General features: G+C 42.8%; 14 non-coding genes across 14 annotated transcripts; all 14 read left to right on the top strand.

Moving 5' to 3' along the window:
- Positions 1-1107: 1107 nt before the first annotated feature.
- LOC147734164 (signal recognition particle RNA) lies at positions 1108-1407 on the top strand. The gene has a single exon (XR_015308182.1).
- Positions 1408-3005: 1598 nt separating this feature from the next.
- Positions 3006-3305, top strand: LOC147734163 (signal recognition particle RNA). The gene has a single exon (XR_015308026.1).
- A 1598-nt stretch (positions 3306-4903) lies between these two features.
- LOC147734162 (signal recognition particle RNA) lies at positions 4904-5203 on the top strand. The gene has a single exon (XR_015307938.1).
- Positions 5204-6800: 1597 nt separating this feature from the next.
- LOC147734161 (signal recognition particle RNA) lies at positions 6801-7100 on the top strand. Its single transcript, XR_015308163.1, has one exon.
- Positions 7101-8698: 1598 nt separating this feature from the next.
- On the top strand, positions 8699-8998 carry LOC147734160 (signal recognition particle RNA). The gene has a single exon (XR_015307897.1).
- A 1598-nt stretch (positions 8999-10596) lies between these two features.
- On the top strand, positions 10597-10896 carry LOC147734159 (signal recognition particle RNA). The gene has a single exon (XR_015307706.1).
- Positions 10897-12489: 1593 nt separating this feature from the next.
- On the top strand, positions 12490-12789 carry LOC147734158 (signal recognition particle RNA). Its single transcript, XR_015307727.1, has one exon.
- Positions 12790-14387: 1598 nt separating this feature from the next.
- On the top strand, positions 14388-14687 carry LOC147734157 (signal recognition particle RNA). The gene has a single exon (XR_015307800.1).
- A 1598-nt stretch (positions 14688-16285) lies between these two features.
- On the top strand, positions 16286-16585 carry LOC147734156 (signal recognition particle RNA). Its single transcript, XR_015308272.1, has one exon.
- Positions 16586-18182: 1597 nt separating this feature from the next.
- On the top strand, positions 18183-18469 carry LOC147734155 (signal recognition particle RNA). Its single transcript, XR_015307808.1, has one exon.
- A 1598-nt stretch (positions 18470-20067) lies between these two features.
- On the top strand, positions 20068-20367 carry LOC147734154 (signal recognition particle RNA). The gene has a single exon (XR_015307973.1).
- A 1597-nt stretch (positions 20368-21964) lies between these two features.
- Positions 21965-22264, top strand: LOC147734153 (signal recognition particle RNA). The gene has a single exon (XR_015308286.1).
- Positions 22265-23861: 1597 nt separating this feature from the next.
- Positions 23862-24148, top strand: LOC147734152 (signal recognition particle RNA). The gene has a single exon (XR_015307806.1).
- A 1598-nt stretch (positions 24149-25746) lies between these two features.
- Positions 25747-26046, top strand: LOC147734151 (signal recognition particle RNA). Its single transcript, XR_015308041.1, has one exon.
- The last annotated feature ends 1140 nt before the right edge of the window (positions 26047-27186 follow it).

Raw genomic sequence — 27186 nt, 5'->3', positions numbered from 1 at the left:
AACTCCCAAACATTGGAGCCTTCGGCCTTACTCCAGCCAACTCTTGCGGTTTAATACTTTTAAATCTTGATGTTGTTTAACAATACCAGCAGAAGGGATCAGGTTGACAGGCGCTGCAGTTCTCCAGTATGGGGCTGTCCAGATCATTACTCAATCTACCTTGCATTGGCACAGTATAAAATACGTCATGAAGTCTCCTATGAAAAGGTATACAAATCTGTTTGCATCACTTTTGTTAGTCAGGGGGACCCATTCGCTGGAAGGGGCAGGGAGGACAAAAATAGCTCATTGGTATAGAACACTGAATTAGCAGCTGATTTTGAGGTGGGAGAAGATCGAGTAATCCAACCGGACCTCAATAAACGGTTTCTTAGTATGCAGTAGCCCGCAACCACTTCTAACCCAAAAGCGTAATCTCATCCTTTTGCAGAATCAGGCAAGCTTTCACCTGCTCAAGCTGAACTGACATTGGTCTTCTTGGCCAGCAAGAGTTACTCTCTTGAAGCTGTTGAGGCTAGAGAACAGAATGACGCATATTCATTCTTTATAATAACTCTTCTAGCCCTCCCACTGCATACCACTTTATAACTTCCAATGTGGCAGATGTCTTCCATCATTGTGACCCTTGCTGCTTTTCTCAACATTGGCTGGCTCGGCATAACAAGAAGGGATGGATGGCTACAGAAGAGCCTGAATTGTGCCTGTAAGGTTCTACAGGGAGTCACTGGCAGATAATGAGAAACTCAGCCCTAAGTTGGCTCTTCTCCCTCACTTTCTTTCTCCTTTCTCCCTCTACCTATCTCTCACTCACTAAATACTAGTATCTATATTGTATTCACATCCCCTTCACAAACTTTCTGACCCTACTTCCTCTCTCCCTTAAATCAGTTCAACCCTCTTCTTTTCCTTTAGGAAACTCCACATCTTTTTAAAGGCCCTTCCCATATTCACACTGCTTCTTGATAAGACATTATTTTCCTTTCTTTGCAGGATAGTGAAATAGATTTTCTTGAAATACGGTTGGCATACCATCAATTCATTACACCGTACTTTATCATTATCCTTACTTAAGCAATGCATTTCATCATTAGGACATGTGCTGTGTTTGCCGGGCATGGTGGCGTGTGCCTGTTGTCCTAGCTACTTGGGAGGCTGAGGCTTGTGGATTGCTTGAGCTCAGGGGTTCTGGGCTGCACTCAGCTGTGTTGATCAGGTGTCCATGCTACGTTGGGTATCAATATGGTGTTCTAGAGGGAGCTCTAGAATTTCAGGTTGTGTAAAGAGAGGTGCACTGACCCAGGCTGGAAACAGAGCAGGCCAAAGCTTCCATGCCCATCGGTAGCAGGACAGCACCTGAGAGCAGTAGGTGTAACACAGATTGAGCAAAATAGTGAGACCTAGCCTCTCTTTTTTTGACTCAAATGTGAACGTTTTGATTTTCACAAGATGGTAATGAATTATTTTTCCAAAACCAAATCTTTGTTTTTCTTTTGATATTTTTGCAGGAAGTACAATGAACATTTGAACTGGGCCGGGCATTCTAGCATAGCAGACAATTCTCCAGAATTGCGACATATTGCAACAACAAGCTAGCAGGTGGAGAGGACGGAAAACTCTGTGCAGCCTAGAATAGATGGCTGTGTGATTTTCTGCAAGGATGACTGAAATGCATTCTTCATTTTAGAGCACCTGTAGGATTAAATTGATCTGTCAAGTACAAAGGTATCCTTAGAAGAGTAACTTTGAAATGCGTTTGCTGGGTCTTCTGCTGCATTCCTACGTCCAGCTCTAATTCATTTTTTGATTAGCCCTCATTCAATTCCATATATGAATGAGAAGGAGAAATAAGAGGGCCCTTCGCTCTTTGAGAGAAACATGAAAAGACTGAGAACTGTGCAACTCCCAAACATTGGAGCCTTCGGCCATACTCCAGCCAACTCTTGCGGTTTAATACTTTTAAATCTTGATGTTGTTAAACAATACCAGCAGAAGGGATCAGGTTGACAGGCGCTGCAGTTCTCCAGTATGGGGCTGTCCAGATCATTACTCAATCTACCTTGCATTGGCACAGTATAAAATACGTCATGAAGTCTCCTATGAAAAGGTATACAAATCTGTTTGAATCACTTTTGTTAGTCAGGGGGACCCATTCGCTGGAAGGGGCAGGGAGGACAAAAATAGCTCATTGGTATAGAACACTGAATTAGCAGCTGATTTTGAGGTGGGAGAAGATCGAATAAACCAACCGGACCTCAATAAACGGTTTCTTAGTATGCAGTAGCCCGCAACCACTTCTAACCCAAAAGCGTAATCTCATCCTTTTGCAGAATCAGGCAAGCTTTCACCTGCTCAAGCTGAACTGACATTGGTCTTCTTGGCCAGCAAGAGTTACTCTCTTGAAGCTGTTAAGGCTAGAGAACAGAATGACGCATATTCATTCTTTATAATAACTCTTCTAGCCCTCCCACTCCATACCACTTTATAACTTCCAATGTGGCAGATGTCTTCCATCATTGTGACCCTTGCTGCTTTTCTCAACATTGGCTGGCTCGGCATAACAAGAAGGGATGAATGGCTACAGGAGAGCCTGAATTGAGCCTGTAAGGTTCTACAGGGAGTCACTGGCAGATAATGAGAAACTCAGCCCTAAGTTGGCTCTTCTCCCTCACTTTCTTTCTCCTCTCTCCCTCTACCTATCTCTCACTCTCTAAATACTAGTATCTATATTGTATTCACATCCCCTTCACAAACTTTCTGACCCTACTTCCTCTCTCCCTTAAATCAGTTCAACCCTCTTCTTTTCCTTTAGGAAACTCCACATCTTTTTTAAAGGCCCTTCCCATATTCACACTGCTTCTTGATAAGACATTATTTTTCTTTCTTTGCAGGATAGTGAAATAGATTTTCTTTAAATACGGTTGGCATACCATCAATTCATTACACCGTACTTTATCATTATCCTTACTTAAGCAATGCATTTCATCATTAGGACACGTGCTGTGTTTGCAGGGCATGGTGGCGTGTGCCTGTTGTCCTAGCTACTTGGGAGGCTGAGGCTTGTGGATTGCTTGAGCTCAGGGGTTCTGGGCTGCACTCAGCTGTGTTGATCAGGTGTCCATGCTACGTTGGGTATCAATATGGTGTTCTAGAGGGAGCTCTAGAATTTCAGGTTGTGTAATGAGAGGTGCACCGACCCAGGCTGGAAACAGAGCAGGCCAAAGCTTCCATGCCCATCGGTAGCAGGACAGCACCTGAGAGCAGTAGGTGTAACACAGCTTGAGCAAAATAGTGAGACCTAGCCTCTCTTTTTTTGACTCAAATGTGAATGTTTTGATTTTTACAGGATGGTAATGAATTATTTTTCCAAAACCAAATCTTTGTTTTTCTTTTGGTATTTTTGCAGGAAGTACAATGAACATTTGAACTGGGCCGGGCATTCTAGCATAGCAGACAATTCTCCAGAATTGCGACATATTGCAACAACAAGCTAGCAGGTGGAGAGGACGGAAAACTCTGTGCAGCCTAGAATAGATGGCTGTGTGATTTTCTGCAAGGATGACTGAAATGCATTCTTCATTTTAGAGCACCTGTAGGATTAAATTGATCTGTCAAGTACAAAGGTATCCTTAGAAGAGCAACTTTGAAATGCGTTTGCTGGGTCTTCTGCTGCATTCCTACGTCCAGCTCTAATTCATTTTTTGATTAGCCCTCATTCAATTCCATATATGAATGAGAAGGAGAAATAAGAGGGCCCTTCGCTCTTTGAGAGAAACATGAAAAGACTGAGAACTGTGCAACTCCCAAACATTGGAGCCTTCGGCCTTACTCCAGCCAACTCTTGCGGTTTAATACTTTTAAATCTTGATGTTGTTTAACAATACCAGCAGAAGGGATCAGGTTGACAGGCGCTGCAGTTCTCCAGTATGGGGCTGTCCAGATCATTACTCAATCTACCTTGCATTGGCACAGTATAAAATACGTCATGAAGTCTCCTATGAAAAGGTATACAAATCTGTTTGAATCACTTTTGTTAGTCAGGGGGACCCATTCGCTGGAATGGGCAGGGAGGACAAAAATAGCTCATTGGTATAGAACACTGAATTAACAGCTGATTTTGAGGTGGGAGAAGATCGAGTAATCCAACCGGACCTCAATAAACGGTTTCTTAGTATGCAGTAGCCCGCAACCACTTCTAACCCAAAAGCGTAATCTCATCCTTTTGCAGAATCAGGCAAGCTTTCACCTGCTCAAGCTGAACTGACATTGGTCTTCTTGGCCAGCAAGTGTTACTCTCTTGAAGCTGTTGAGGCTAGAGAACAGAATGACGCATATTCATTCTTTATAATAACTCTTCTAGCCCTCCCACTCCATACCACTTTATAACTTCCAATGTGGCAGATGTCTTCCATCATTGTGACCCTTGCTGCTTTTCTCAACATTGGCTGGCTCGGCATAACAAGAAGGGATGGTTGGCTACAGGAGAGCTTGAATTGTGCCTGTAAGGTTCTACAGGGAGTCACTCGCAGATAATGAGAAACTCAGCCCTAAGTTGGCTCTTCTCCCTCACTTTCTTTCTCCTCTCTCCCTCTACCTATCTCTCACTCACTAAATACTAGTATCTATATTGTATTCACATCCCCTTTACAAACTTTCTGACCCTACTTCCTCTCTCCCTTAAATCAGTTCAACCCTCTTCTTTTCCTTTAGGAAACTCCACATCTTTTTTAAAGGCCCTTCCCATATTCACACTGCTTCTTGATAAGACATTATTTTCCTTTCTTTGCAGGATAGTGAAATAGATTTTCTTGAAATACGGTTGGCATACCATCAATTCATTACACCGTACTTTATCATTATCCTTACTTAAGCAATGCATTTCATCATTAGGACATGTGCTGTGTTTGCCGGGCATGGTGGCGTGTGCCTGTTGTCCTAGCTACTTGGGAGGCTGAGGCTTGTGGATTGCTTGAGCTCAGGGGTTCTGGGCTGCACTCAGCTGTGTTGATCAGGTGTCCATGCTACGTTGGGTATCAATATGGTGTTCTAGAGGGAGCTCTAGAATTTCAGGTTGTGTAATGAGAGGTGCACCGACCCAGGCTGGAAACAGAGCAGGCCAAAGCTTCCATGCCCATCAGTAGCAGGACAGCACCTGAGAGCAGTAGGTGTAACACAGCTTGAGCAAAATAGTGAGACCTAGCCTCTCTCTTTTTGACTCAAATGTGAACGTTTTGATTTTTACAAGATGGTAATGAATTATTTTTCCAAAACCAAATCTTTGTTTTTCTTTTGATATTTTTGCAGGAAGTACAATGAACATTTGAATAGGGCTGGGCATTCTAGCATAGCAGACAATTCTCCAGAATTGCAACATATTGCAACAACAAGCTAGCAGGTGGAGAGGACGGAAAACTCTGTGCAGCCTAGAATAGATGGCTGTGTGATTTTCTGCAAGAATGACTGAAATGCATTCTTCATTTTAGAGCACCTGTAGGATTAAATTGATCTGTCAAGTACAAAAGTATCCTTAGAAGAGCAACTTTGAAATGCATTTGCTGGGTCTTCTGCTGCATTCCTACGTCCAGCTCTAATTCATTTTTTGATTAGCCCTCATTCAATTCCATATATGAATGAGAAGGAGAAATAAGAGGGCCCTTCGCTCTTTGAGAGAAACATGAAAAGACTGAGAACTGTGCAACTCCCAAACATTGGAGCCTTCGGCCTTACTCCAGCCAACTCTTGCGGTTTAATACTTTTAAATCTTGATGTTGTTTAACAATACCAGCAGAAGGGATCAGGTTGACAGGCGCTGCAGTTCTCCAGTATGGGGCTGTCCAGATCATTACTCAATCTACCTTGCATTGGCACAGTATAAAATACGTCATGAAGTCTCCTATGAAAAGGTATACAAATCTGTTTGAATCACTTTTGTTAGTCAGGGGGACCCATTCGCTGGAAGGGGCAGGGAGGACAAAAATAGCTCATTGGTATAGAACACTGAATTAGCAGCTGATTTTGAGGTGGGAGAAGATCGAGTAATCCAACCGGACCTCAATAAACGGTTTCTTAGTATGCAGTAGCCCGCAACCACTTCTAACCCAAAAGCGTAATCTCATCCTTTTGCAGAATCAGGCAAGCTTTCACCTGCTCAAGCTGAACTGACATTGGTCTTCTTGGCCAGCAAGAGTTACTCTCTTGAAGCTGTTGAGGCTAGAGAACAGAATGACGCATATTCATTCTTTATAATAACTCTTCTAGCCCTCCCACTGCATACCACTTTATAACTTCCAATGTGGCAGATGTCTTCCATCATTGTGACCCTTGCTGCTTTTCTCAACATTGGCTGGCTCGGCATAACAAGAAGGGATGGATGGCTACAGAAGAGCCTGAATTGTGCCTGTAAGGTTCTACAGGGAGTCACTGGCAGATAATGAGAAACTCAGCCCTAAGTTGGCTCTTCTCCCTCACTTTCTTTCTCCTCTCTCCCTCTACCTATCTCTCACTCACTAAATACTAGTATCTATATTGTATTCACATCCCCTTCACAAACTTTCTGACCCTACTTCCTCTCTCCCTTAAATCAGTTCAACCCTCTTCTTTTCCTTTAGGAAACTCCACATCTTTTTAAAGGCCCTTCCCATATTCACACTGCTTCTTGATAAGACATTATTTTCCTTTCTTTGCAGGATAGTGAAATAGATTTTCTTGAAATACGGTTGGCATACCATCAATTCATTACACCGTACTTTATCATTATCCTTACTTAAGCAATGCATTTCATCATTAGGACATGTGCTGTGTTTGCCGGGCATGGTGGCGTGTGCCTGTTGTCCTAGCTACTTGGGAGGCTGAGGCTTGTGGATTGCTTGAGCTCAGGGGTTCTGGGCTGCACTCAGCTGTGTTGATCAGGTGTCCATGCTACGTTGGGTATCAATATGGTGTTCTAGAGGGAGCTCTAGAATTTCAGGTTGTGTATTGAGAGGTGCACCAACCCAGGCTGGAAACAGAGCAGGCCAAAGCTTCCATGCCCATCGGTAGCAGGACAGCACCTGAGAGCAGTAGGTGTAACACAGCTTGAGCAAAATAGTGAGACCTAGCCTCTCTTTTTTTGAATCAAATGTGAACGTTTTGATTTTTACAAGATGGTAATGAATTATTTTTCCAAAACCAAATCTTTGTTTTTCTTTTGATATTTTTGCAGGAAGTACAATGAACATTTGAATAGGGCCGGGCATTCTAGCATAGCAGACAATTCTCCAGAATTGACACATATTGCAACAACAAGCTAGCAGGTGGAGAGGACGGAAAACTCTGTGCAGCCTAGAATAGATGGCTGTGTGATTTTCTGCAAGAATGACTGAAATGCATTCTTCATTTTAGAGCACCTGTAGGATTAAATTGATCTGTCAAGTACAAAAGTATCCTTAGAAGAGCAACTTTGAAATGCATTTGCTGGGTCTTCTGCTGCATTCCTACGTCCAGCTCTAATTCATTTTTTGATTAGCCCTCATTCAATTCCATATATGAATGAGAAGGAGAAATAAGAGGGCCCTTCGCTCTTTGAGAGAAACATGAAAAGACTGAGAACTGTGCAACTCCCAAACATTGGAGCCTTCGGCCTTACTCCAGCCAACTCTTGCGGTTTAATACTTTTAAATCTTGATGTTGTTTAACAATACCAGCAGAAGGGATCAGGTTGACAGGCGCTGCAGTTCTCCAGTATGGGGCTGTCCAGACCATTACTGAATCTACCTTGCATTGGCACAGTATAAAATACGTCATGAAGTCTCCTATGAAAAGGTATACAAATCTGTTTGAATCACTTTTGTTAGTCAGGGGGACCCATTCGCTGGAAGGGGCAGGGAGGACAAAAATAGCTCATTGGTATAGAACACTGAATTAGCAGCTGATTTTGAGGTGGGAGAAGATCGAGTAATCCAACCGGACCTCAATAAATGGTTTCTTAGTATGCAGTAGCCCGCAACCACTTCTAACCCAAAAGCGTAATCTCATCCTTTTGCAGAATCAGGCAAGCTTTCACCTGCTCAAGCTGAACTGACATTGGTCTTCTCGGCCAGCAAGAGTTCCTCTCTTGAAGCTGTTGAGGCTAGAGAACAGAATGACGCGTATTCATTCTTTATAATAACTCTTCTAGCCCTCCCACTCCATACCACTTTATAACTTCCAATGTTGCAGATGTCTTCCATCATTGTGACCCTTGCTACTTTTCTCAACATTGGCTGGCTCGGCATAACAAGAAGGGATGGATGGCTACAGGAGAGCCTGAATTGTGCCTGTAAGGTTCTACAGGGAGTCACTGGCAGATAATGAGAATCTCAGCCCTAAGTTGGCTCTTCTCTCTCACTTTCTTTCTCCTCTCTCCCTCTACCTATCTCTCACTCTCTAAATACTAGTATCTATATTGTATTCACATCCCCTTCACAAACTTTCTGACCCTACTTCCTCTCTCCCTTAAATCAGTTCAACCCTCTTCTTTTCCTTTAGGAAACTCCACATCTTTTTTAAAGGCCCTTCCCATATTCACACTGCTTCTTGATAAGACATTATTTTCCTTTCTTTGAAGGATAGTGAAATAGATTTTCTTGAAATACGGTTGGCATACCATCAATTCATTACACCGTACTTTATCATTATCCTTACTTAAGCAATGCATTTCATCATTAGGACATGTGCTGTGTTTGCCGGGCATGGTGGCGTGTGCCTGTTGTCCTAGCTACTTGGGAGGCTGAGGCTTGTGGATTGCTTGAGCTCAGGGGTTCTGGGCTGCACTTTGCTGTGTTGATCAGGTGTCCATGCTACGTTGGGTATCAATATGGTGTTCTAGAGGGAGCTCTAGAATTTCAGGTTGTGTAATGAGAGGTGCACCGACCCAGGCTGGAAACAGAGCAGGCCGAAATTTCCATGCCCATCGGTAGCAGGACAGCACCTGAGAGCAGTAGGTGTAACACAGCTTGAGCAAAATAATGAGACCTAGCCTCTCTTTTTTTGACTCAAATGTGAACGTTTTGATTTTTACAAGATGGTAATGAATTATTTTTCCAAAACCAAATCTTTGTTTTTCTTTTGATATTTTTGCAGGAAGTATAATGAACATTTGAACTGGGCCGGGCATTCTAGCATAGCAGACAATTCTCCAGAATTGCGACATATTGCAACAACAAGCTAGCAGGTGGAGTGAACTGAAAACTCTGTGCAGCCTAGAATAGATGGCTGTGTGATTTTCTGCAAGGATGACTGAAATGCATTCTTCATTTTAGAGCACCTGTAGGATTAAATTGATCTGTCAAGTACAAAGGTATCCTTAGAAGAGCAACTTTGAAATGTGTTTGCTGGGTCTTCTGATGCATTCCTACGTCCAGCTCTAATTCATTTTTTGATTAGCCCTCATTCAATTCCATATATGAATGAGAAGGAGAAATAAGAGGGCCCTTCGCTCTTTGAGAGAAACATGAAAAGACTGAGAACTGTGCAACTCCCAAACATTGGAGCCTTCGGCCTTACTCCAGCCAACTCTTGCGGTTTAATACTTTCAAATCTTGATGTTGTTTAACAATACCAGCAGAAGGGATCAGGTTGACAGGCGCTGCAGTTCTCCAGTATGGGGCTGTCCAGATCATTACTCAATCTACCTTGCATTGGCACAGTATAAAATACGTCATGAAGTCTCCTATGAAAAGGTATACAAATCTGTTTGAATCACTTTTGTTAGTCAGGGGGACCCATTCGCTGGAAGGGGCAGGGAGGACAAAAATAGCTCATTGGTATAGAACACTGAATTAACAGCTGATTTTGAGGTGGGAGAAGATCGAGTAATCCAACCGGACCTCAATAAACGGTTTCTTAGTATGCAGTAGCCCGCAACCACTTCTAACCCAAAAGCGTAATCTCATCCTTTTGCAGAATCAGGCAAGCTTTTACCTGCTCAAGCTGAACTGACATTGGTCTTCTTGGCCAGCAAGAGTTACTCTCTTGAAGCTGTTGAGGCTAGAGAACAGAATGACGCATATTCATTCTTTATAATAACTCTTCTAGCCCTCCCACTCCATACCACTTTATAACTTCCAATGTGGCAGATGTCTTCCATCATTGTGACCCTTGCTGCTTTTCTCGACATTGGCTGGCTCGGCATAACAAGAAGGGATGGATGGCTACAGGAGAGCCTGAATTGTGCCTGTAAGGTTCTACAGGGAGTCACTGGCAGATAATGAGAAACTCAGCCCTAAGTTGGCTCTTCTCCCTCACTTTCTTTCTCCTCTCTCCCTCTACCTATCTCTCACTCACTAAATACTAGTATCTATATTGTATTCACATCCCCTTCACAAACTTTCTGACCCTACTTCCTCTCTCCCTTAAATCAGTTCAACCCTCTTCTTTTCCTTTAGGAAACTCCACATCTTTTTTAAAGGCCCTTCCCATATTCACACTGCTTCTTGATAAGACATTATTTTCCTTTCTTTGAAGGATAGTGAAATAGGTTTTCTTGAAATACGGTTGGCATACCATCAATTCATTACACCGTACTTTATCATTATCCTTACTTAAGCAATGCATTTCATCATTAGGACCTGTGCTGTGTTTGCCGGGCATGGTGGCGTGTGCCTGTTGTCCTAGCTACTTGGGAGGCTGAGGCTTGTGGATTGCATGAGCTCAGGGGTTCTGGGCTGCACTCAGCTGTGTTGATCAGGTGTCCATGCTACATTGGGTATCAATATGGTGTTCTAGAGGGAGCTCTAGAATTTCAGGTTGTGTAAAGAGAGGTGCACCGACCCAGGCTGGAAACAGAGCAGGCCAAAGCTTCCATGCCCATCGGTAGCAGGACAGCACCTGAGAGCAGTAGGTGTAACAAAGCTTGAGCAAAATAGTGAGACCTAGCCTCTCTTTTTTTGACTCAAATGTGAACGTTTTGATTTTCACAAGATGGTAATGAATTATTTTTCCAAAACCAAATCTTTGTTTTTCTTTTGATATTTTTGCAGGAAGTACAATGAACATTTGAACTGGGCCGGGCATTCTAGCATAGCAGACAATTCTCCAGAATTGACACATATTGCAACAACAAGCTAGCAGGTGGAGAGGACAGAAAACTCTGTGCAGCCTAGAATAGATGGCTGTGTGATTTTCTGCAAGGATGACTGAAATGCATTCTTCATTTTAGAGCACCTGTAGGATTAAATTGATCTGTCAAGTACAAAGGTATCCTTAGAAGAGTAACTTTGAAATGCGTTTGCTGGGTCTTCTGCTGCATTCCTACGTCCAGCTCTAATTCATTTTTTGATTAGCCCTCATTCAATTCCATATATGAATGAGAAGGAGAAATAAGAGGGCCCTTCGCTCTTTGAGAGAAACATGAAAAGACTGAGAACTGTGCAACTCCCAAACATTGGAGCCTTCGGCCATACTCCAGCCAACTCTTGCGGTTTAATACTTTTAAATCTTGATGTTGTTTAACAATACCAGCAGAAGGGATCAGGTTGACAGGCGCTGCAGTTCTCCAGTATGGGGCTGTCCAGATCATTACTCAATCTACCTTGCATTGGCACAGTATAAAATACGTCATGAAGTCTCCTATGAAAAGGTATACAAATCTGTTTGAATCACTTTTGTTAGTCAGGGGGACCCATTCGCTGGAAGGGGCAGGGAGGACAAAAATAGCTCATTGGTATAGAACACTGAATTAGCAGCTGATTTTGAGGTGGGAGAAGATCGAGTAATCCAACCGGACCTCAATAAACGGTTTCTTAGTATGCAGTAGCCCGCAACCACTTCTAACCCAAAAGCGTAATCTCATCCTTTTGCAGAATCAGGCAAGCTTTCACCTGCTCAAGCTGAACTGACATTGGTCTTCTTGGCCAGCAAGAGTTACTCTCTTGAAGCTGTTGAGGCTAGAGAACAGAATGACGCAAATTCATTCTTTATAATAACTCTTCTAGCCCTCCCACTGCATACCACTTTATAACAATGTGGCAGATGTCTTCCATCATTGTGACCCTTGCTGCTTTTCTCAACATTGGCTGGCTCGGCATAACAAGAAGGGATGGATGGCTACAGGAGAGCCTGAATTGTGCCTGTAAGGTTCTACAGGGAGTCACTGGCAGATAATGAGAAACTCAGCCCTAAGTTGGCTCTTCTCTCTCACTTTCTTTCTCCTCTCTCCCTCTACCTATCTCTCACTCACTAAATACTAGTATCTATATTGTATTCACATCCCCTTCACAAACTTTCTGACCCTACTTCCTCTCTCCCTTAAATCAGTTCAACCCTCTTCTTTTCCTTTAGGAAACTCCACATCTTTTTAAAGGCCCTTCCCATATTCACACTGCTTCTTGATAAGACATTATTTTCCTTTCTTTGCAGGATAGTGAAATAGATTTTCTTGAAATACGGTTGGCATACCATCAATTCATTACACCGTACTTTATCATTATCCTTACTTAAGCAATGCATTTCATCATTAGGACATGTGCTGTGTTTGCCGGGCATGGTGGCGTGTGCCTGTTGTCCTAGCTACTTGGGAGGCTGAGGCTTGTGGATTGCTTGAGCTCAGGGGTTCTGGGCTGCACTCAGCTGTGTTAATCAGGTGTCCATGCTACGTTGGGTATCAATATGGTGTTCTAGAGGGAGCTCTAGAATTTCAGGTTGTGTATTGAGAGGTGCACCAACCCAGGCTGGAAACAGAGCAGGCCAAAGCTTACATGCCCATCGGTAGCAGGACAGCACCTGAGAGCAGTAGGTGTAACACAGCTTGAGCAAAATAGTGAGACCTAGCCTCTCTTTTTTTGAATCAAATGTGAACGTTTTGATTTTTACAAGATGGTAATGAATTATTTTTCCAAAACCAAATCTTTGTTTTTCTTTTGATATTTTTGCAGGAAGTACAATGAACATTTGAATAGGGCCGGGCATTCTAGCATAGCAGACAATTCTCCAGAATTGACACATATTGCAACAACAAGCTAGCAGGTGGAGAGGACGGAAAACTCTGTGCAGCCTAGAATAGATGGCTGTGTGATTTTCTGCAAGAATGACTGAAATGCATTCTTCATTTTAGAGCACCTGTAGGATTAAATTGATCTGTCAAGTACAAAAGTATCCTTAGAAGAGCAACTTTGAAATGCATTTGCTGGGTCTTCTGCTGCATTCCTACGTCCAGCTCTAATTCATTTTTTGATTAGCCCTCATTCAATTCCATATATGAATGAGAAGGAGAAATAAGAGGGCCCTTCGCTCTTTGAGAGAAACATGAAAAGACTGAGAACTGTGCAACTCCCAAACATTGGAGCCTTCGGCCTTACTCCAGCCAACTCTTGCGGTTTAATACTTTTAAATCTTGATGTTGTTTAACAATACCAGCAGAAGGGATCAGGTTGACAGGCGCTGCAGTTCTCCAGTATGGGGCTGTCCAGATCATTACTGAATCTACCTTGCATTGGCACAGTATAAAATACGTCATGAAGTCTCCTATGAAAAGGTATACAAATCTGTTTGAATCACTTTTGTTAGTCAGGGGGACCCATTCGCTGGAAGGGGCAGGGAGGACAAAAATAGCTCATTGGTATAGAACACTGAATTAGCAGCTGATTTTGAGGTGGGAGAAGATCGAGTAATCCAACCGGACCTCAATAAATGGTTTCTTAGTATGCAGTAGCCCGCAACCACTTCTAACCCAAAAGCGTAATCTCATCCTTTTGCAGAATCAGGCAAGCTTTCACCTGCTCAAGCTGAACTGACATTGGTCTTCTCGGCCAGCAAGAGTTCCTCTCTTGAAGCTGTTGAGGCTAGAGAACAGAATGACGCGTATTCATTCTTTATAATAACTCTTCTAGCCCTCCCACTCCATACCACTTTATAACTTCCAATGTTGCAGATGTCTTCCATCATTGTGACCCTTGCTACTTTTCTCAACATTGGCTGGCTCGGCATAACAAGAAGGGATGGATGGCTACAGGAGAGCCTGAATTGTGCCTGTAAGGTTCTACAGGGAGTCACTGGCAGATAATGAGAAACTCAGCCCTAAGTTGGCTCTTCTCTCTCACTTTCTTTCTCCTCTCTCCCTCTACCTATCTCTCACTCTCTAAATACTAGTATCTATATTGTATTCACATCCCCTTCACAAACTTTCTGACCCTATTTCCTCTCTCCCTTAAATCAGTTCAACCCTCTTCTTTTCCTTTAGGAAACTCCACATCTTTTTTAAAGGCCCTTCCCATATTCACACTGCTTCTTGATAAGACATTATTTTCCTTTCTTTGAAGGATAGTGAAATAGATTTTCTTGAAATACGGTTGGCATACCATCAATTCATTACACCGTACTTTATCATTATCCTTTCTTAAGCAATGCATTTCATCATTAGGACATGTGCTGTGTTTGCCGGGCATGGTGGCGTGTGCCTGTTGTCCTAGCTACTTGGGAGGCTGAGGCTTGTGGATTGCTTGAGCTCAGGGGTTCTGGGCTGCACTCAGCTGTGTTGATCAGGTGTCCATGCTACGTTGGGTATCAATATGGTGTTCTAGAGGGAGCTCTAGAATTTCAGGTTGTGTAATGAGAGGTGCACCGACCCAGGCTGGAAACAGAGCAGGCCAAAGCTTCCATGCCCATCGGTAGCAGGACAGCACCTGAGAGCAGTAGGTGTAACACAGCTTGAGCAAAATAGTGAGACCTAGCCTCTCTTTTTTTGACTCAAATGTGAACGTTTTGATTTTTACAAGATGGTAATGAATTATTTTTCCAAAACCAAATCTTTGTTTTTCTTTTGATATTTTTGCAGGAAGTACAATGAACATTTGAATAGGGCTGGGCATTCTAGCATAGCAGACAATTCTCCAGAATTGCAACATATTGCAACAACAAGCTAGCAGGTGGAGAGGACGGAAAACTCTGTGCAGCCTAGAATAGATGGCTGTGTGATTTTCTGCAAGAATGACTGAAATGCATTCTTCATTTTAGAGCACCTGTAGGATTAAATTGATCTGTCAAGTACAAAAGTATCCTTAGAAGAGCAACTTTCAAATGCATTTGCTTGGTCTTCTGCTGCATTCCTACGTCCAGCTCTAATTCATTTTTTGATTAGCCCTCATTCAATTCCATATATGAATGAGAAGGAGAAATAAGAGGGCCCTTCGCTCTTTGAGAGGAACATGAAAAGACTGAGAACTGTGCAACTCCCAAACATTGGAGCCTTCGGCCTTACTCCAGCCAACTCTTGCGGTTTAATACTTTTAAATCTTGATGTTGTTTAACAATACCAGCAGAAGGGATCAGGTTGACAGGCGCTGAAGTTCTCCAGTATGGGGCTGTCCAGATCATTACTCAATCTACCTTGCATTGGCACAGTATAAAATACGTCATGAAGTCTCATATGAAAAGGTATACAAATCTGTTTGAATCACTTTTGTTAGTCAGGGGGACCCATTCGCTGGAAGGGGCAGGGAGGACAAAAATAGCTCATTGGTATAGAACACTGAATTAACAGCTGATTTTGAGGTGGGAGAAGATCAAGTAATCCAACTGGACCTCAATAAACGGTTTCTTAGTATGCAGTAGCCCGCAACCACTTCTAACCCAAAAGCGTAATCTCATCCTTTTGCAGAATCAGGCAAGCTTTCACCTGCTCAAGCTGAACTGACATTGGTCTTCTTGGCCAGCAAGAGTTACTCTCTTGAAGCTGTTGAGGCTAGAGAACAGAATGACGCATATTCATTCTTTATAATAACTCTTCTAGCCCTCCCACTGCATACCACTTTATAACTTCCAATGTGGCAGATGTCTTCCATCATTGTGACCCTTGCTGCTTTTCTCATCATTGGCTGGCTCGGCATAACAAGAAGGGATGGATGGCTACAGAAGAGCCTGAATTGTGCCTGTAAGGTTCTACAGGGAGTCACTGGCAGATAATGAGAAACTCAGCCCTAAGTTGGCTCTTCTCCCTCACTTTCTTTCTCCTCTCTCCCTCTACCTATCTCTCACTCACTAAATACTAGTATCTATATTGTATTCACATCCCCTTCACAAACTTTCTGACCCTACTTCCTCTCTCCCTTAAATCAGTTCAACCCTCTTCTTTTCCTTTAGGAAACTCCACATCTTTTTTAAAGGCCCTTCCCATATTCACACTGCTTCTTGATAAGACATTATTTTCCTTTCTTTGCAGGATAGTGAAATAGATTTTCTTGAAATACGGTTGGCATACCATCAATTCATTACACCGTACTTTATCATTATCCTTACTTAAGCAATGCATTTCATCATTAGGACATGTGCTGTGTTTGCATGGCATGGTGGCGTGTGCCTGTTGTCCTAGCTACTTGGGAGGCTGAGGCTTGTGGATTGCTTGAGCTCAGGGGTTCTGGGCTGCACTCAGCTGTGTTGATCAGGTGTCCATGCTATGTTGGGTATCAATATGGTGTTCTAGAGGGAGCTCTAGAATTTCAGGTTGTGTAATGAGAGGTGCACCGACCCAGGCTGGAAACAGAGCAGGCCAAAGCTTCCATGCCCATCGGTAGCAGGACAGCACCTGAGAGCAGTAGGTGTAACACAGCTTGAGCAAAATAGTGAGACCTAGCCTCTCTTTTTTTGACTCAAATGTGAACGTTTTGATTTTTACAAGATGGTAATGAATTATTTTTCCAAAACCAAATCTTTGTTTTTCTTTTGATATTTTTGCAGGAAGTACAATGAACATTTGAATAGGGCTTGGCATTCTAGCATAGCAGACAATTCTCCAGAATTGCAACATATTGCAACAACAAGCTAGCAGGTGGAGAGGACGGAAAACTCTGTGCAGCCTAGAATAGATGGCTGTGTGATTTTCTGCAAGAATGACTGAAATGCATTCTTCATTTTAGAGCACCTGTAGGATTAAATTGATCTGTCAAGTACAAAAGTATCCTTAGAAGAGCAACTTTGAAATGCATTTGCTGGGTCTTCTGCTGCATTCCTACGTCCAGCTCTAATTCATTTTTTGATTAGCCCTCATTCAATTCCATATATGAATGAGAAGGAGAAATAAGAGGGCCCTTCGCTCTTTGAGAGAAACATGAAAAGACTGAGAACTGTGCAACTCCCAAACATTGGAGCCTTCGGCCTTACACCAGCCAACTCTTGCGGTTTAATACTTTTAAATCTTGATGTTGTTTAACAATACCAGCAGAAGGGATCAGGTTGACAGGCGTTGCAGTTCTCCAGTATGGGGCTGTCCAGATCATTACTCAATCTACCTTGCATTGGCACAGTATAAAATACGTCATGAAGTCTCCTATGAAAAGGTATACAAATCTGTTTGAATCACTTTTGTTAGTCAGGGGGACCCATTCGCTGGAAGGGGCAGGGAGGACAAAAATAGCTCATTGGTATAGAACACTGAATTAGCAGCTGATTTTGAGGTGGGAGAAGATCGAGTAATCCAACCGGACCTCAATAAACGGTTTCTTAGTATGCAGTAGCCCGCAACCACTTCTAACCCAAAAGCGTAATCTCATCCTTTTGCAGAATCAGGCAAGCTTTCACCTGCTCAAGCTGAACTGACATTGGTCTTCTTGGCCAGCAAGAGTTACTCTCTTGAAGCTGTTGAGGCTAGAGAACAGAATGACGCATATTCATTCTTTATAATAACTCTTCTAGCCCTCCCACTGCATACCACTTTATAACTTCCAATGTGGCAGATGTCTTCCATCATTGTGACCCTTGCTGCTTTTCTCAACATTGGCTGGCTCGGCATAACAAGAAGGGATGGATGGCTACAGAAGAGCCTGAATTGTGCCTGTAAGGTTCTACAGGGAGTCACTGGCAGATAATGAGAAACTCAGCCCTAAGTTGGCTCTTCTCCCTCACTTTCTTTCTCCTCTCTCCCTCTACCTATCTCTCACTCACTAAATACTAGTATCTATATTGTATTCACATCCCCTTCACAAACTTTCTGACCCTACTTCCTCTCTCCCTTAAATCAGTTCAACCCTCTTCTTTTCCTTTAGGAAACTCCACATCTTTTTAAAGGCCCTTCCCATATTCACACTGCTTCTTGATAAGACATTATTTTCCATTCTTTGCAGGATAGTGAAATAGATTTTCTTGAAATACGGTTGGCATACCATCAATTCATTACACCGTACTTTATCATTATCCTTACTTAAGCAATGCATTTCATCATTAGGACATGTGCTGTGTTTGCTGGGCATGATGGCGTGTGCCTGTTGTCCTAGCTACTTGGGAGGCTGAGGCTTGTGGATTGCTTGAGCTCAGGGGTTCTGGGCTGCGATCAGGTGTCCATGCTACGTTGGGTATCAATATGGTGTTCTAGAGGGAGCTCTAGAATTTCAGGTTGTGTATTGAGAGGTGCACCAACCCAGGCTGGAAACAGAGCAGGCCAAAGCTTCCATGCCCATCGGTAGCAGGACAGCACCTGAGAGCAGTAGGTGTAACACAGCTTGAGCAAAATAGTGAGACCTAGCCTCTCTTTTTTTGAATCAAATGTGAACGTTTTGATTTTTACAAGATGGTAATGAATTATTTTTCCAAAACCAAATCTTTGTTTTTCTTTTGATATTTTTGCAGGAAGTACAATGAACATTTGAATAGGGCCGGGCATTCTAGCATAGCAGACAATTCTCCAGAATTGACACATATTGCAACAACAAGCTAGCAGGTGGAGAGGACGGAAAACTCTGTGCAGCCTAGAATAGATGGCTGTGTGATTTTCTGCAAGAATGACTGAAATGCATTCTTCATTTTAGAGCACCTGTAGGATTAAATTGATCTGTCAAGTACAAAAGTATCCTTAGAAGAGCAACTTTGAAATGCATTTGCTGGGTCTTCTGCTGCATTCCTACGTCCAGCTCTAATTCATTTTTTGATTAGCCCTCATTCAATTCCATATATGAATGAGAAGGAGAAATAAGAGGGCCCTTCGCTCTTTGAGAGAAACATGAAAAGACTGAGAACTGTGCAACTCCCAAACATTGGAGCCTTCGGCCTTACTCCAGCCAACTCTTGCGGTTTAATACTTTTAAATCTTGATGTTGTTTAACAATACCAGCAGAAGGGATCAGGTTGACAGGCGCTGCAGTTCTCCAGTATGGGGCTGTCCAGACCATTACTGAATCTACATTGTATTGGCACAGTATAAAATACGTCATGAAGTCTCCTATGAAAAGGTATACAAATCTGTTTGAATCACTTTTGTTAGTCAGGGGGACCCATTCGCTGGAAGGGGCAGGGAGGATATAAATAGCTCATTGGTATAGAACACTGAATTAGCAGCTGGTTTTGAGGTGGGAGAAGATCGAGTAATCCAACCGGACCTCAATAAATGGTTTCTTAGTATGCAGTAGCCCGCAACCACTTCTAACCCAAAAGCGTAATCTCATCCTTTTGCAGAATCAGGCAAGCTTTCACCTGCTCAAGCTGAACTGACATTGGTCTTCTCGGCCAGCAAGAGTTCCTCTCTTGAAGCTGTTGAGGCTAGAGAACAGAATGACGCGTATTCATTCTTTATAATAACTCTTCTAGCCCTCCCACTCCATACCACTTTATAACTTCCAATGTTGCAGATGTCTTCCATCATTGTGACCCTTGCTACTTTTCTCAACATTGGCTGGCTCGGCATAACAAGAAGGGATGGATGGCTACAGGAGAGCCTGAATTGTGCCTGTAAGGTTCTACAGGGAGTCACTGGCAGATAATGAGAAACTCAGCCCTAAGTTGGCTCTTCTCTCTCACTTTCTTTCTCCTCTCTCCCTCTACCTATCTCTCACTCTCTAAATACTAGTATCTATATTGTATTCACATCCCCTTCACAAACTTTCTGACCCTATTTCCTCTCTCCCTTAAATCAGTTCAACCCTCTTCTTTTCCTTTAGGAAACTCCACATCTTTTTTAAAGGCCCTTCCCATATTCACACTGCTTCTTGATAAGACATTATTTTCCTTTCTTTGAAGGATAGTGAAATAGATTTTCTTGAAATACGGTTGGCATACCATCAATTCATTACACCGTACTTTATCATTATCCTTTCTTAAGCAATGCATTTCATCATTAGGACATGTGCTGTGTTTGCCGGGCATGGTGGCGTGTGCCTGTTGTCCTAGCTACTTGGGAGGCTGAGGCTTGTGGATTGCTTGAGCTCAGGGGTTCTGGGCTGCACTCAGCTGTGTTGATCAGGTGTCCATGCTACGTTGGGTATCAATATGGTGTTCTAGAGGGAGCTCTAGAATTTCAGGTTGTGTAATGAGAGGTGCACCGACCCAGGCTGGAAACAGAGCAGGCCAAAGCTTCCATGCCCATCGGTAGCAGGACAGCACCTGAGAGCAGTAGGTGTAACACAGCTTGAGCAGAATAGTGAGACCTAGCCTCTCTTTTTTTGACTCAAATGTGAACGTTTTGATTTTTACAAGATGGTAATGAATTATTTTTCCAAAACCAAATTTTTGTTTTTCTTTTGATATTTTTGCAGGAAGTACAATGAACATTTGAATAGGGCTGGGCATTCTAGCATAGCAGACAATTCTCCAGAATTGCAACATATTGCAACAACAAGCTAGCAGGTGGAGAGGACGGAAAACTCTGTGCAGCCTAGAATAGATGGCTGTGTGATTTTCTGCAAGAATGACTGAAATGCATTCTTCATTTTAGAGCACCTGTAGGATTAAATTGATCTGTCAAGTACAAAAGTATCCTTAGAAGAGCAACTTTGAAATGCATTTGCTGGGTCTTCTGCTGCATTCCTACGTCCAGCTCTAATTCATTTTTTGATTAGCCCTCATTCAATTCCATATATGAATGAGAAGGAGAAATAAGAGGGCCCTTCGCTCTTTGAGAGAAACATGAAAAGACTGAGAACTGTGCAACTCCCAAACATTGGAGCCTTCGGCCTTACTCCAGCCAACTCTTGCGGTTTAATACTTTTAAATCTTGATGTTGTTTAACAATACCAGCAGAAGGGATCAGGTTGACAGGCGCTGCAGTTCTCCAGTATGGGGCTGTCCAGATCATTACTCAATCTACCTTGCATTGGCACAGTATAAAATACGTCATGAAGTCTCCTATGAAAAGGTATACAAATCTGTTTGAATCACTTTTGTTAGTCAGGGGGACCCATTCGCTGGAAGGGGCAGGGAGGACAAAAATAGCTCATTGGTATAGAACACTGAATTAGCAGCTGATTTTGAGGTGGGAGAAGATCGAGTAATCCAACCGGACCTCAATAAACGGTTTCTTAGTATGCAGTAGCCCGCAACCACTTCTAACCCAAAAGCGTAATCTCATCCTTTTGCAGAATCAGGCAAGCTTTCACCTGCTCAAGCTGAACTGACATTGGTCTTCTTGGCCAGCAAGAGTTACTCTCTTGAAGCTGTTGAGGCTAGAGAACAGAATGACGCATATTCATTCTTTATAATAACTCTTCTAGCCCTCCCACTGCATACCACTTTATAACTTCCAATGTGGCAGATGTCTTCCATCATTGTGACCCTTGCTGCTTTTCTCATCATTGGCTGGCTCGGCATAACAAGAAGGGATGGATGGCTACAGAAGAGCCTGAATTGTGCCTGTAAGGTTCTACAGGGAGTCACTGGCAGATAATGAGAAACTCAGCCCTAAGTTGGCACTTCTCCCTCACTTTCTTTCTCCTCTCTCCCTCTACCTATCTCTCACTCACTAAATACTAGTATCTATATTGTATTCACATCCCCTTCACAAACTTTCTGACCCTACTTCCTCTCTCCCTTAAATCAGTTCAACCCTCTTCTTTTCCTTTAGGAAACTCCACATCTTTTTAAAGGCCCTTCCCATATTCACACTGCTTCTTGATAAGACATTATTTTCCTTTCTTTGAAGGATAGTGAAATAGATTTTCTTGAAATACGGTTGGCATACCATCAATTCATTACACCGTACTTTATCATTATCCTTACTTAAGCAATGCATTTCATCATTAGGACCTGTGCTGTGTTTGCCGGGCATGGTGGCGTGTGCCTGTTGTCCTAGCTACTTGGGAGGCTGAGGCTTGTGGATTGCTTGAGCTCAGGGGTTCTGGGCTGCACTCAGCTGTGTTGATCAGGTGTCCATGCTACGTTGGGTATCAATATGGTGTTCTAGAGGGAGCTCTAGAATTTCAGGTTGTGTAATGAGAGGTGCACCGACCCAGGCTGGAAACAGAGCAGGCCAAAGCTTCCATGCCCATCGGTAGCAGGACAGCACCTGAGAGCAGTAGGTGTAACACAGCTTGAGCAAAATAGTGAGAACTAGCCTCTCTTTTTTTGACTCAAATGTGAACGTTTTGATTTTTACAAGATGGTAATGAATTATTTTTCCAAAACCAAATCTTTGTTTTTCTTTTGATATTTTTGCAGGAAGTACAATGAACATTTGAATAGGGCTTGGCATTCTAGCATAGCAGACAATTCTCCAGAATTGCAACATATTGCAACAACAAGCTAGCAGGTGGAGAGGACGGAAAACTCTGTGCAGCCTAGAATAGATGGCTGTGTGATTTTCAGCAAGAATGACTGAAATGCATTCTTCATTTTAGAGCACCTGTAGGATTAAATTGATCTGTCAAGTACAAAAGTATCCTTAGAAGAGCAACTTTGAAATGCATTTGCTGGGTCTTCTGCTGCATTCCTACGTCCAGCTCTAATTCATTTTTTGATTAGCCCTCATTCAATTCCATATATGAATGAGAAGGAGAAATAAGAGGGCCCTTCGCTCTTTGAGAGAAACATGAAAAGACTGAGAACTGTGCAACTCCCAAACATTGGAGCCTTCGGCCTTACACCAGCCAACTCTTGCGGTTTAATACTTTTAAATCTTGATGTTGTTTAACAATACCAGCAGAAGGGATCAGGTTGACAGGCGTTGCAGTTCTCCAGTATGGGGCTGTCCAGATCATTACTCAATCTACCTTGCATTGGCACAGTATAAAATACGTCATGAAGTCTCCTATGAAAAGGTATACAAATCTGTTTGAATCACTTTTGTTAGTCAGGGGGACCCATTCGCTGGAAGGGGCAGGGAGGACAAAAATAGCTCATTGGTATAGAACACTGAATTAGCAGCTGATTTTGAGGTGGGAGAAGATCGAGTAATCCAACCGGACCTCAATAAACGGTTTCTTAGTATGCAGTAGCCCGCAACCACTTCTAACCCAAAAGCGTAATCTCATCCTTTTGCAGAATCAGGCAAGCTTTCACCTGCTCAAGCTGAACTGACATTGGTCTTCTTGGCCAGCAAGAGTTACTCTCTTGAAGCTGTTGAGGCTAGAGAACAGAATGACGCATATTCATTCTTTATAATAACTCTTCTAGCCCTCCCACTGCATACCACTTTATAACTTCCAATGTGGCAGATGTCTTCCATCATTGTGACCCTTGCTGCTTTTCTCAACATTGGCTGGCTCGGCATAACAAGAAGGGATGGATGGCTACAGAAGAGCCTGAATTGTGCCTGTAAGGTTCTACAGGGAGTCACTGGCAGATAATGAGAAACTCAGCCCTAAGTTGGCTCTTCTCCCTCACTTTCCTTCTCCTCTCTCCCTCTACCTATCTCTCACTCACTAAATACTAGTATCTATATTGTATTCACATCCCCTTCACAAACTTTCTGACCCTACTTCCTCTCTCCCTTAAATCAGTTCAACCCTCTTCTTTTCCTTTAGGAAACTCCACATCTTTTTAAAGGCCCTTCCCATATTCACACTGCTTCTTGATAAGACATTATTTTCCTTTCTTTGCAGGATAGTGAAATAGATTTTCTTGAAATACGGTTGGCATACCATCAATTCATTACACCGTACTTTATCATTATCCTTACTTAAGCAATGCATTTCATCATTAGGACATGTGCTGTGTTTGCTGGGCATGGTGGCGTGTGCCTGTTGTCCTAGCTACTTGGGAGGCTGAGGCTTGTGGATTGCTTGAGCTCAGGGGTTCTGGGCCGCGATCAGGTGTCCATGCTACGTTGGGTATCAATATGGTGTTCTAGAGGGAGCTCTAGAATTTCAGGTTGTGTATTGAGAGGTGCACCAACCCAGGCTGGAAACAGAGCAGGCCAAAGCTTCCATGCCCATCGGTAGCAGGACAGCACCTGAGAGCAGTAGGTGTAACACAGCTTGAGCAAAATAGTGAGACCTAGCCTCTCTTTTTTTGAATCAAATGTGAACGTTTTGATTTTTACAAGATGGTAATGAATTATTTTTCCAAAACCAAATCTTTGTTTTTCTTTTGATATTTTTGCAGGAAGTACAATGAACATTTGAATAGGGCCGGGCATTCTAGCATAGCAGACAATTCTCCAGAATTGACACATATTGCAACAACAAGCTAGCAGGTGGAGAGGACGGAAAACTCTGTGCAGCCTAGAATAGATGGCTGTGTGATTTTCTGCAAGAATGACTGAAATGCATTCTTCATTTTAGAGCACCTGTAGGATTAAATTGATCTGTCAAGTACAAAAGTATCCTTAGAAGAGCAACTTTGAAATGCATTTGCTGGGTCTTCTGCTGCATTCCTACGTCCAGCTCTAATTCATTTTTTGATTAGCCCTCATTCAATTCCATATATGAATGAGAAGGAGAAATAAGAGGGCCCTTCGCTCTTTGAGAGAAACATGAAAAGACTGAGAACTGTGCAACTCCCAAACATTGGAGCCTTCGGCCTTACTCCAGCCAACTCTTGCGGTTTAATACTTTTAAATCTTGATGTTGTTTAACAATACCAGCAGAAGGGATCAGGTTGACAGGCGCTGCAGTTCTCCAGTATGGGGCTGTCCAGACCATTACTGAATCTACCTTGCATTGGCACAGTATAAAATACGTCATGAAGTCTCCTATGAAAAGGTATAAAAATCTGTTTGAATCACTTTTGTTAGTCAGGGGGACCCATTCGCTGGAAGGGGCAGGGAGGACAAAAATAGCTCATTGGTATAGAACACTGAATTAGCAGCTGATTTTGAGGTGGGAGAAGATCGAGTAATCCAACCGGACCTCAATAAATGGTTTCTTAGTATGCAGTAGCCCGCAACCACTTCTAACCCAAAAGCGTAATCTCATCCTTTTGCAGAATCAGGCAAGCTTTCACCTGCTCAAGCTGAACTGACATTGGTCTTCTCGGCCAGCAAGAGTTCCTCTCTTGAAGCTGTTGAGGCTAGAGAACAGAATGACGCGTATTCATTCTTTATAATAACTCTTCTAGCCCTCCCACTCCATACCACTTTATAACTTCCAATGTTGCAGATGTCTTCCATCATTGTGACCCTTGCTACTTTTCTCAACATTGGCTGGCTCGGCATAACAAGAAGGGATGGATGGCTACAGGAGAGCCTGAATTGTGCCTGTAAGGTTCTACAGGGAGTCACTGGCAGATAATGAGAATCTCAGCCCTAAGTTGGCTCTTCTCTCTCACTTTCTTTCTCCTCTCTCCCTCTACCTATCTCTCACTCTCTAAATACTAGTATCTATATTGTATTCACATCCCCTTCACAAACTTTCTGACCCTACTTCCTCTCTCCCTTAAATCAGTTCAACCCTCTTCTTTTCCTTTAGGAAACTCCACATCTTTTTTAAAGGCCCTTCCCATATTCACACTGCTTCTTGATAAGACATTATTTTCCTTTCTTTGAAGGATAGTGAAATAGATTTTCTTGAAATACGGTTGGCATACCATCAATTCATTACACCGTACTTTATCATTATCCTTACTTAAGCAATGCATTTCATCATTAGGACATGTGCTGTGTTTGCCGGGCATGGTGGCGTGTGCCTGTTGTCCTAGCTACTTGGGAGGCTGAGGCTTGTGGATTGCTTGAGCTCAGGGGTTCTGGGCTGCACTCTGCTGTGTTGATCAGGTGTCCATGCTACGTTGGGTATCAATATGGTGTTCTAGAGGGAGCTCTAGAATTTCAGGTTGTGTAATGAGAGGTGCACCGACCCAGGCTGGAAACAGACCAGGCCGAAATTTCCATGCCCATCGGTAGCAGGACAGCACCTGAGAGCAGTAGGTGTAACACAGCTTGAGCAAAATAGTGAGACCTAGCCTCTCTTTTTTTGACTCAAATGTGAACGTTTTGATTTTTACAAGATGGTAATGAATTATTTTTCCAAAACCAAATCTTTGTTTTTCTTTTGATATTTTTGCAGGAAGCATAATGAACATTTGAACTGGGCCGGGCATTCTAGCATAGCAGACAATTCTCCAGAATTGCGACATATTGCAACAACAAGCTAGCAGGTGGAGTGAACTGAAAACTCTGTGCAGCCTAGAATAGATGGCTGTGTGATTTTCTGCAAGGATGACTGAAATGCATTCTTCATTTTAGAGCACCTGTAGGATTAAATTGATCTGTCAAGTACAAAAGTATCCTTAGAAGAGCAACTTTGAAATGCATTTGCTGGGTCTTCTGCTGCATTCCTACGTCCAGCTCTAATTCATTTTTTGATTAGCCCTCATTCAATTCCATATATGAATGAGAAGGAGAAATAAGAGGGCCCTTCGCTCTTTGAGAGAAACATGAAAAGACTGAGAACTGTGCAACTCCCAAACATTGGAGCCTTCGGCCTTACACCAGCCAACTCTTGCGGTTTAATACTTTTAAATCTTGATGTTGTTTAACAATACCAGCAGAAGGGATCAGGTTGACAGGCGTTGCAGTTCTCCAGTATGGGGCTGTCCAGATCATTACTCAATCTACCTTGCATTGGCACAGTATAAAATACGTCATGAAGTCTCCTATGAAAAGGTATACAAATCTGTTTGAATCACTTTTGTTAGTCAGGGGGACCCATTCGCTGGAAGGGGCAGGGAGGACAAAAATAGCTCATTGGTATAGAACACTGAATTAGCAGCTGATTTTGAGGTGGGAGAAGATCGAGTAATCGAACCGGACCTCAATCAACGGTTTCTTAGTATGCAGTAGCCCGCAACCACTTCTAACCCAAAAGCGTAATCTCATCCTTTTGCAGAATCAGGCAAGCTTTCACCTGCTCAAGCTGAACTGACATTGGTCTTCTTGGCCAGCAAGAGTTACTCTCTTGAAGCTGTTGAGGCTAGAGAACAGAATGACGCATATTCATTCTTTATAATAACTCTTCTAGCCCTCCCACTGCATACCACTTTATAACTTCCAATGTGGCAGATGTCTTCCATCATTGTGACCCTTGCTGCTTTTCTCAACATTGGCTG

The sequence above is a fragment of the Lissotriton vulgaris genome, chromosome 1_2 (assembly GCF_964263255.1).
Source record: "Lissotriton vulgaris chromosome 1_2, aLisVul1.2, whole genome shotgun sequence".
NCBI lineage: Eukaryota > Metazoa > Chordata > Amphibia > Caudata > Salamandridae > Lissotriton > Lissotriton vulgaris.
Note: the sequence above shows the minus strand (reverse complement) of the source record. Positions and strands in the feature narration are given on the sequence as shown.